At 36.4% G+C, this 8,987-nt stretch overlaps 2 long non-coding RNA genes across 4 annotated transcripts; both read left to right on the top strand.

Annotated features, from left to right (window-relative positions):
- Positions 1-2,677: 2,677 nt before the first annotated feature.
- Positions 2,678-5,826, top strand: LOC106315769. Of its 3 annotated transcripts, none has more exons than XR_001264648.1 (4): positions 2,678-2,825; positions 2,913-3,122; positions 3,427-3,703; positions 5,720-5,826. It is a non-coding gene; the product is annotated as an uncharacterized LOC106315769 (long non-coding RNA). The 3 variants fall into 3 exon arrangements; XR_001264647.1 differs by lacking the exon at positions 5,720-5,826 and adding an exon at positions 3,780-4,044; XR_001264646.1 differs by lacking the exon at positions 5,720-5,826 and having other exon boundaries at positions 3,427-3,840.
- A 1,069-nt stretch (positions 5,827-6,895) lies between these two features.
- LOC106316232 lies at positions 6,896-7,566 on the top strand. Its single transcript, XR_001264773.1, has 2 exons — positions 6,896-7,178; positions 7,275-7,566. It is a non-coding gene; the product is annotated as an uncharacterized LOC106316232 (long non-coding RNA).
- The last annotated feature ends 1,421 nt before the right edge of the window (positions 7,567-8,987 follow it).

An 8,987-nucleotide genomic window follows, 5' to 3' on the forward strand; every position in this document is an offset into this window, starting at 1 on the left:
CAAAGACCCCTTTAGATCTTAAACCTTTACCTCCAGCTGAAACCATCAGTTTAACCGGAGAGGCTAAAGCTGCTTATGTCAAGGAACTCCACCAGAAGGTGAAAGAGAATCTAGAGAAGAGAACTGAGCAGTACACTAAACATGCCAATAAGGGCCGCAAAGATGTTGTATTTGAACTAGGGGAGTGGGTTTGGTTGCATATGAGGCAAGAAAGGTTTCCTAACCAGAGGAGTTCCAAGCTAAAGCCAAGAGGAGATGGTCCATTCCAATTTATTGAGAGGATCAACAACAATGCCTATCATCTTGACTTACCAGGTGAGTTGAATGTGTCTTCAACTTTCAATGTTACTGATCTATCTCCTTGTTTTGCAGATGAACCAGTTTTGAGGTCAAAACCTTTTGAAGAGGGAGGGAATGATGAGGACATTCAACCAGAGCCGGAACCAGACCTAACTGAACCTGATATCCAGGACATGATTCAACATAACAAAACCAGAGACAGTTCAAGACGTGCCACTAGTGCCAGTACCAATCGTATTCAAGGGAGCTATCACTAGACAAAGAGCTAAAGTACTTCAACATAAATTTAATGAAAGCATGATACTTGCTTCTGATCTTGGACAGGTTAAACTAGCTGGTGAATCAAGCTTGAAGAAAGATGAACTAAAGGGTGAAGAACCAGCTAAGGAGAAACAAGCATCAAGTGAGGTTATGTGGCCATTCATCTCGGAGCAAGGCCACACCAACCTGATGATCATTACCATGGAAGATCAACTTGCCTTACAAGGCCAAGCCCTTTGTGTGTGCTCTTTTCCTTGCTCTTGGTTTTGTCCCAAATGGGTTTTCCGGAGGAGGTTTTTAACGAGGCCACAACTTGCTTCACACTTATACCAAGTGCTAAGTTCGATCCAAGGCTAAGAAGACTCATGACCTTATTTCATGTTTTACACTATAGTTTGTTTCTATATTTCGTGACTTAAGGAGCTTGTTCCTTTAGTTTTTATTTATATGTTTCGCAAACCCTCATTTTGGGGCAGACTTTGAATAAACATAAACTTTTCTTTTAAAGAAAACCCTAGAGCTCTCAAGCTAGAACTCGCCTCCTTCTCTTTGCCTTGTGAGACCAGTACCTCCACGGCCTAGAGGAACCTTGTGTTGTATCACGAGCCTTCCATATCTCGTGTACTTCAATCCATCCATCAGTTCCTGTTCAGATCCCTTTGGTTGATTAGATCAGTCCAAAACCGGATCACCCTTGTGCTAGATCGGCTCCTACTCTCTTGCTTGGGAATTATATAGCCTTTGTCAGCTTAGGCTTGTATCAGTCCCCGAGACTCAGTCTTCTCAGAGAGTCTCTTGGTCGCCTCCTTCTGGTGCACAATCGGTTCCTCTATTCGTTGCACCACCGGCTCCTCATGCTCATGTCCCAGAGGTGCCTCCTCCTGTGCCTTGTCCGATGGCTCCTCCGATGCCGGCCGGGATTCATCCCGATTTGATGGTGCCGCCGAGTGCCCCTTACTCGCAGTACACTGTCGAGGACCTTCTCACTCAGCCAGCAGAGAAGGTTTATCAGTCCTACACCCCGACCGACCGGACGGAACTTTGTGGTACGTTACATTTGTTTTTTAATTCTTTTAAAATTCTTTTATAACAATAATATATAATTTATACTTTAAATTTGTTTTTTTTTCAGGTTTGGGGTTGACGGATGTGTTGCTCGGAACGTAACCGAGACGATCAAAGGTTACTTCTCCGAGCCACATCCGAACTGGAAAAAGACGCCGATCTACGTCAGAAAGACGTGGTTCAAAATTTTCGCTGTAAGTTACTATTAATTAATTATATATACTTTAATTTTTTATGATTTAGTTTTTATTTTATTTTTCAACACTAATTCTTAAGTTAATTTTTTCTGTTACAACAAAAATACCATTGGTCCATGGGGGTCAATGAGAGGGTGAAGAAAGCGTTTAACGCGAAGGCGAAAGCTCGCTTGTTGGACAAGGTCTCCAACTGGAAGAGGGACTGGATCGTGAAGGAGTATGAGCGTGGCAAACCCCCTGAGCTCACCACGGAGGTGTGGGATGGCCTCATCCGTTATTGGCGGGATCCTGACTCCATTAGAGTCACCGAATCTTGCTATGCCCCCCGTCAGACGGTAGATGAGCACGGTCACGGGCCGATTCTTCACTCTACGGGTTGAAAACCCCACGCCGGTGTCCGTCTGGATAAATATTTAATTATTTTATATATATATATATATATATATTCTAACTTTTTTAAATGTTTTTTAGACCAAAGAGACGGGAGAACTCTCATCTCTTTTGCAACTTTACGAGAGGGCCCACAAGAACAAGGCGGACCAATTTCTAGATGCTAGGTCCGAGCAGATCTTCAACGACTTGGTTGGTCAGGTTGAAGACCGCCAGACCCAGCTGACCCAGAAGTCCACCGACGGATTACCCGTCACCTTAACTGATTAAAATATTTAACTCCCTGATAACTGCTTCTGCTAGAGAAAGTTATAAATTACAACGTAGTTAGTGTTTTAATATAATTAGATGCAGTTATATAAAAATCAGTTTTAAAAAAAAATGGACTTAACTAATATTAATAGGTAGGTTCCTGTTTTAATAGTATTTATAATTTTGTTTTTTAATTCCTAAAAAGAAAAAAGAATAAGAGAGAACGAGAGGAAATTATTATTGGTCGTGAATGGCGAATTGGCTCCTTCGCCTTCCTCCGTCGCTCTTCGCCACCATCAGTTTTGCGGTCTCTCGCTTCTTCTTCTTATTCCTTTCGTATTATCAGTTTCAATTGCACAGGTTTGTAAAAGCTTCCACCTTTCTTCAGTGGTTCCTCCACAGGCTTACGATATTCTCACTTATACTATCTTAATTTTTTGGGCTTAGGTCACTGAGGAGCAGCTTGATGGTTGTTCATCGGCTTTGGGCAGGTCTAAGTCTCTTTTACAAGTTCATCTTTCTTTGTCACGACTAGTTTTGGTTGTTTAGGTTGTTGAATGTTTCATCACATTCTGGGTCGGGTCTTGCTTTGTCTCCGCCGTTTTCTCCACCGCTTCATAGATCCGCCGTGTTCGAGCTCGTGGCCGCCAATCTAAGGTACGTTTGTCTCCACTGGAGTTTTGACTGTCTTGTACTTGCTCATTTATTTGTTTCTTAGTTGGTCTCATTGAACATACATGATTGAACTAGTAGAACTTATCTAATATTTAGTTGCTGTTTGTATTGTCTCATTTATTTTGTCCAATCTGCTATTAGTTGTGTGAAGAAACTTAGCTTCTGACACATCTAGGTTTATATCCTAATGGAGACTTGTCAGAATTTGAATATGTTCCTTCTTTTTTTGCTATGACTTGCATATATCTCTATTTCGTATTGATTTTTCTTGTGAGTGGTTGTTTAGTACACTTCAATTAAGCCATTGGGAGATCGAGTTTTGGTGAAGATCAAGGAGGCAGAACTTCGCGATTTGTCATCTCCATACCACTAGCTTTTCTGCTCCACTTGTCCCTCCCAGAAATTCGCGATTTGTTATCCAAATCGGAGAAATTTGTGGGTTTGATGCAGCAGTACTATCGGAGAAATCTGTGGAGATTATGAAGAAGTTCTCGGAGCAGTACGCTCGTTTCTCAGGGACTTACTTATGTGTTGATAAAGGAGTTACTTCTGTCGTCGTCAAGGTTTGTAAATTAACCTTAAAGTCTCCAACTTTCTGGTAGAATTGTGTTGACTCAGCTTTCTGTTCTTTGTTCAAAGATTATATGCTTTGGAGGAGATTGGTTCTTTCTACTTGTAGATAATGACTTGCCAGAAGATGTTTGGCGTTGTTTTCTTGATATATACAGTAGGCAGTAGCTATTAGAAATCTTGATGTGGAATTTTGTTGAGTAGGTGGTGTGATCATCAAAAGTTTCTATCATGCGATTGGTTATGAACTACTTGAAGAAAAACTGAGTTAGTTCAAGTGAAGATCTTGAAATCTAGTGCTTATTAACTAATGAAGATGCTGAGTTTCTTCTTGTAATAGTGAATGAATCTGCTGAAGAAATTGAGTCGGTATTAATTAACATCTTGACTTCTAGGGTCTGTTCGTTTCTCCATCCGGATGGCTCATCCGGATGGAGATGAAAGTTTTGTTCGTTTAGGCACTAAAAGTGCAACTTATCCGGATGGATCATCCAGATGACTTTCGGAAATTTAGGCTTAATTTTAAAGTTTATTCAGCAGATCCAATTTGGACCATTTGAATGAAGATGGTTCATTCAATATGGTATAATGTCTATTCACAAATTACAAACATAAACATAATATCATTTTGTCAAACACGAAAACCGACAAAACCACAAAAATTCATTTTCCCGCGAAAACCTAAAATTGAATTTTTCACGCCAAAACCCTAAAAATGCATTTCCGCACAAAATTGCAAAAAAGTGTTTCTCGCCAAAATTGCAAATACGTGTTTTTCCGCAGAAACGTGTTTTTCCGCAGAAACGTGTTTTCCCGCATAAACGTGTTTTCATGCCAAAATCACAAAAACGCGTTTTCACGCCAAAATCTTAAAACGCATTTTTTCGCCAAACACACAAAAACACGTTTTCCGCCAAAACCACAAAACGTGATTTTCCGCCAAAATCGAAAATGCGTTTTCTCATCAAAATGCATTTCCCGCTAAAACTGATTCTCGTGAAAACCGCAAACACATTTTCCCGCCAAAACGCATTTTCCGCGAAACCCGAAAAATCATATTTTCCCGCCAAAACACATTTTCCGTGAAACCCGAAAAAATGCGTTTTCACGCCAAAAACTCAAAAACACATTTTCACGCCAAAAAAAGTAAACGCGTTTTCCCGCCAAAATCTTAAAACATGTTTTCTCGCCAATACCAAAAATTGTCGTTTTCCTGCCAAAGCCGAAAAACGTGTTTTTCCGCCAAAGCCGAAAAACGTGTTTTTCCGCCAAAACCGAAAATCTTGTTTTTCCGCCAAAACCGAAAATCTTGTTTTTCCGCCAAAACCGCAAAAACGAGTTTTCCCGCCAAAACCGAAAAACTCGTTTTCCCGCCAAAACCGCAAAAATGCATTTTTTTCGTCAAAACGAAAAGTTGTATTTTTCCACCAAAATCGAAAAATCTTGTTTTCACGTCAAAATCGAAAAATCTCATTTTCCGTCAAAACCGAAAAATCTCGTTTTTATGTCAAAACCAAAAAAATCGTTTTCCGCCAAAACCGAAGTTACAGTCGGTTTATTATTAATACTCTTTTAGTTTGAAACTCTAAAGTTTTTTTTTTCAAATACATGTTTATCAATTTTTTTTGTTTATTAGAAGTTATTATTGTAGTAAATTTTAACATATGATTAAATCAAGAAAAAAGTATTTTAGTAATTTGTTTATTAAACTCATTTGGATGGAAATGAAAATAAAGAAATAAACATAAAATTCATTTATCTCGATGGACAAACAAACAGTCCCAAAAATCTGAATGGATGATCTGAATAGATCATACAAATGGATCATCTGGATGGAGATGACAGATGGTGAAACGAACAGTCCCCTAGTGCTTAACTAAACCAAATGGATAAGTCTTCTAGTTGTAGAGTAGTGATTCAGTGATTCTACAGAAGAGATTGGTCTATGCATGTGAATAATTTTTCGACCTCTAGTTCTTAACTAATGAAGTGGCTGTTTCTGGGAACAGGGTATGGCTGAGCATAAAGATTCGTATGGTGCACCGCTTTGTCCTTGCAGGTGATCTTTGGAATTTTTTTGAAGATTGAAGATGAAGTCCCTAGACTTAGCAATCTTATGAATTGTTTTGGTTTATGTGTATTTTTGGATAATATATGAAATAATGTATGTTTTATAAATTTAATGAAATATAAATTTTTATTTTTAGATCAAATTGCCATGTTTACATGATAATTAGAGTTTTGTTATAAAATATTTTATATATCATCATATCATCATATATTTTATATAGTTGTGTTAGATGTAAAAAATCATAATTTATTGCAAAATAATTGTATTTTAATTTATACTTTTGAGTGTAAAACTAAAGCATAAAAATGATAATTATATTTTTATTATAAAATATTTTATATATAATAGTTTTAGGGTTTATATGTTTAGTGTGAGACTATTATATGGAATTTGGTGTACTTCAAACCCTAAACTCTGAACATGTTTCTATACCCTAAATATTAATTTTAAAACTAAAATCTTTTCATAATATAATTTTAATCTAAAACTTAAATTCAAAATCTATAGTTTGATCATATTTAAAATCTAATCTCAAATTTAAAATTTAAACCTAAAACACTAAATCTTAAATCTACACCCTAAATATAATACCCTAAACCCCAAACTTAAACACTACATACAAAGTCATACTAAATCTAATTTTTTCAAATAATATAATTACTAAACTAAAATCTATTCCTTGTAGAAATTACAACTTTATTAATTTATTTTTTTCAAATATTTATCTTAAATTTTAACTTAACCATAATTCCATTTCACAAATCTCAAACCATATACTTTAAACTCAATCACAACTATATAAACTAATAGTCAACAATTATAACATTAGTTAATAGATTTATAAAACTAAACTTATATGTATTAATTTTAAATTTTAATTTAATTTCAAACATCAATTTTAAAAATTATAAACCAAAATTTCAAAATATTTAAAATATTTAAAATAGTACAGAAAAAGATTACAAAAAATGGTTTGCTATTAAAAAAGAAAAGAAAAACTATGGGCTAATCAACTATCATCACGCAGATAACCTTCTGCACCGTAGGATACAATTAAATGAATGGTTGAGATTTTTTTTTCTTTTTCTCTTTTTTCTCTTATCCTCACAGATCTCTTTTCTCTCCATCTCTCTTCCATCGACAAATCTCTCTTCCATCTTCTATTTTCAGATTTCATCTCCTCTGTCTTTATCCTTAATCATCTCACACACACCTCTCTCTCTCTCTCTCTCTCTCTCTCTCTCTTTACTCTCCTAACCTCACTCACGAACACGATTCATGTCACACAGACATGTTTCTGTGTCTCAGTCTTGTAATCTTTCTCTCACATACAACACATCTCAAAAAAGCAGATTCTTCAAACCACGGCTGGAGGAGGAGGACGACGACGACCGCTGGTTCTCTCTCTCTCTCTCTCTGTGTCAGTTTAAATCTGATTTTATTTGTTTTGTTTGTCTGAAGAAACTTGATGGTGTTTGTCTCGACGTCAACAGTTGTGGCGTCAACAGTGGTGGTCTCCGCGTCGACAATGGTGGCTGAGAGCAGTGGAGGAGACTGAAGAGGCTTTACTGTGGTGGTCGTGGCTGGTGGTCGTGGCTGGTGGTCTCAGCGTCAACAAGGAGTGCGGCGGAGATTGAAGAAGAACATGGTTTAGTTAGGTTTAGTTAGGTTTTGTTAGGGTTAGTTAATAAACCGGGTTTGTATGTAAACTGGTTTTTGTAATAAACCGATATCATCTGTAAACCAAAATTTTAATAATAAATAACTTTATTCTCAAACCAATTATATTAGAATTTAATTTTAATTTTAAACGTGGATTAAAATATATTAATTTCTAATTTTAATTAGTAATTTTAAAATATAAATGAGAAATAATAACATAGCATTATATCTATGTCATTATAACATATTTTACATCATTATAGAAAAGTCATGAAAAAATACATCATAGCACTAAACCAATGCTATAAAAAGATTAATGAGTAGTAGACCATTAACTCTACAATATATCTATTTATTATAGCACACGAGAAAACGCTATTATAGGTGGGAGGTCTATTATAGCTGCGGCTGTCACGACGTTCTTCGAAACGCTATAAAAATGATATGATAGTGTTTTTCGGGTGCTACTAATGCCGATTTTTCTTGTAGTGAAGTTTTCTCACTGTCGATGAAAGTCGTCTCGGGTTACTTTTGCAATTGAAAAATAAAACTTAAATATTTAATTTTAATTAGATGACTTCAATGTAAGTCTTTCGGAAGACGACTTATACAGAAGTCTTCCGGAATCTTATTCCGAGATTCTGGTCAAACCTTGGTTATCACAGAAGACTTCCGTATAAGTATTCTGCCGGAAGACTTATATTGAAGTCGTCTAATTAAAATTACAACTAACATGGAAGTCGTCTAGGTAAATGTAATATTTAAATTTTATTTTTCTGGTGAAAGACTTCCATGTAAGTCTTCTAGAAAAAATCAAATTTTTGACACAATTTGGTCAATTGCAAAAATGACCTGTTTATCCTAGAAGACTTCTCTATTATTTTCGAGATATTTTCAAAAACAAAAGTAAGCCGATATTTACAAAGGAAGACTTCCAAAAAAGTTTGTTGTAGAGTATACACTACAAGAAAACAACGATATTCTGACTGACATTTCGACGGAAAATGAAATTCTCAGAATATCCCGAGGAATTTCCGAGGAAACACAAAATTTGGTTTCCTCGGAATTTCCTCGGAATATACCGACGGAATTCCGAGGAAATATCAATCCGTCGGAATATTCCGAGGAAATTCCGAGAAAATATGTGTTCCTCGGAAAAAACCGATGAATTTCGAGGAAATATTATAGCCGTTGGAGAGCCGTTGGGGGATTTTACAAAATTCCGAGGAAATTCCGACGAACTAGCCGTTGGCGTCGGAATTCCGTCGGAATTTCCTCGGTCTGTCGGCAGGATTTAAACTATAAAGACAAGCACTCCTCTTCCTCTTCATTCACTCCATATCTTCATCCTCCCTCTTACTCTATTTACACACGAATTTGATTCATAAAAAATATGTCTTCTTCAAATTATTTTCGTTCTTGGATCGATCGACCTCATTTGGATCCGAACACGAGATTGCTTACGGAAGAATACCAACGAGGTATAACCGAATTCATGGGGTTAGTTCACCGACAACCGGAAGAAAAAACAGGTATGTTAAGAT

This window comes from Brassica oleracea, chromosome C9 (assembly GCF_000695525.1).
Source record: "Brassica oleracea var. oleracea cultivar TO1000 chromosome C9, BOL, whole genome shotgun sequence".
Taxonomy (NCBI): Eukaryota; Viridiplantae; Streptophyta; class Magnoliopsida; order Brassicales; family Brassicaceae; genus Brassica; species Brassica oleracea.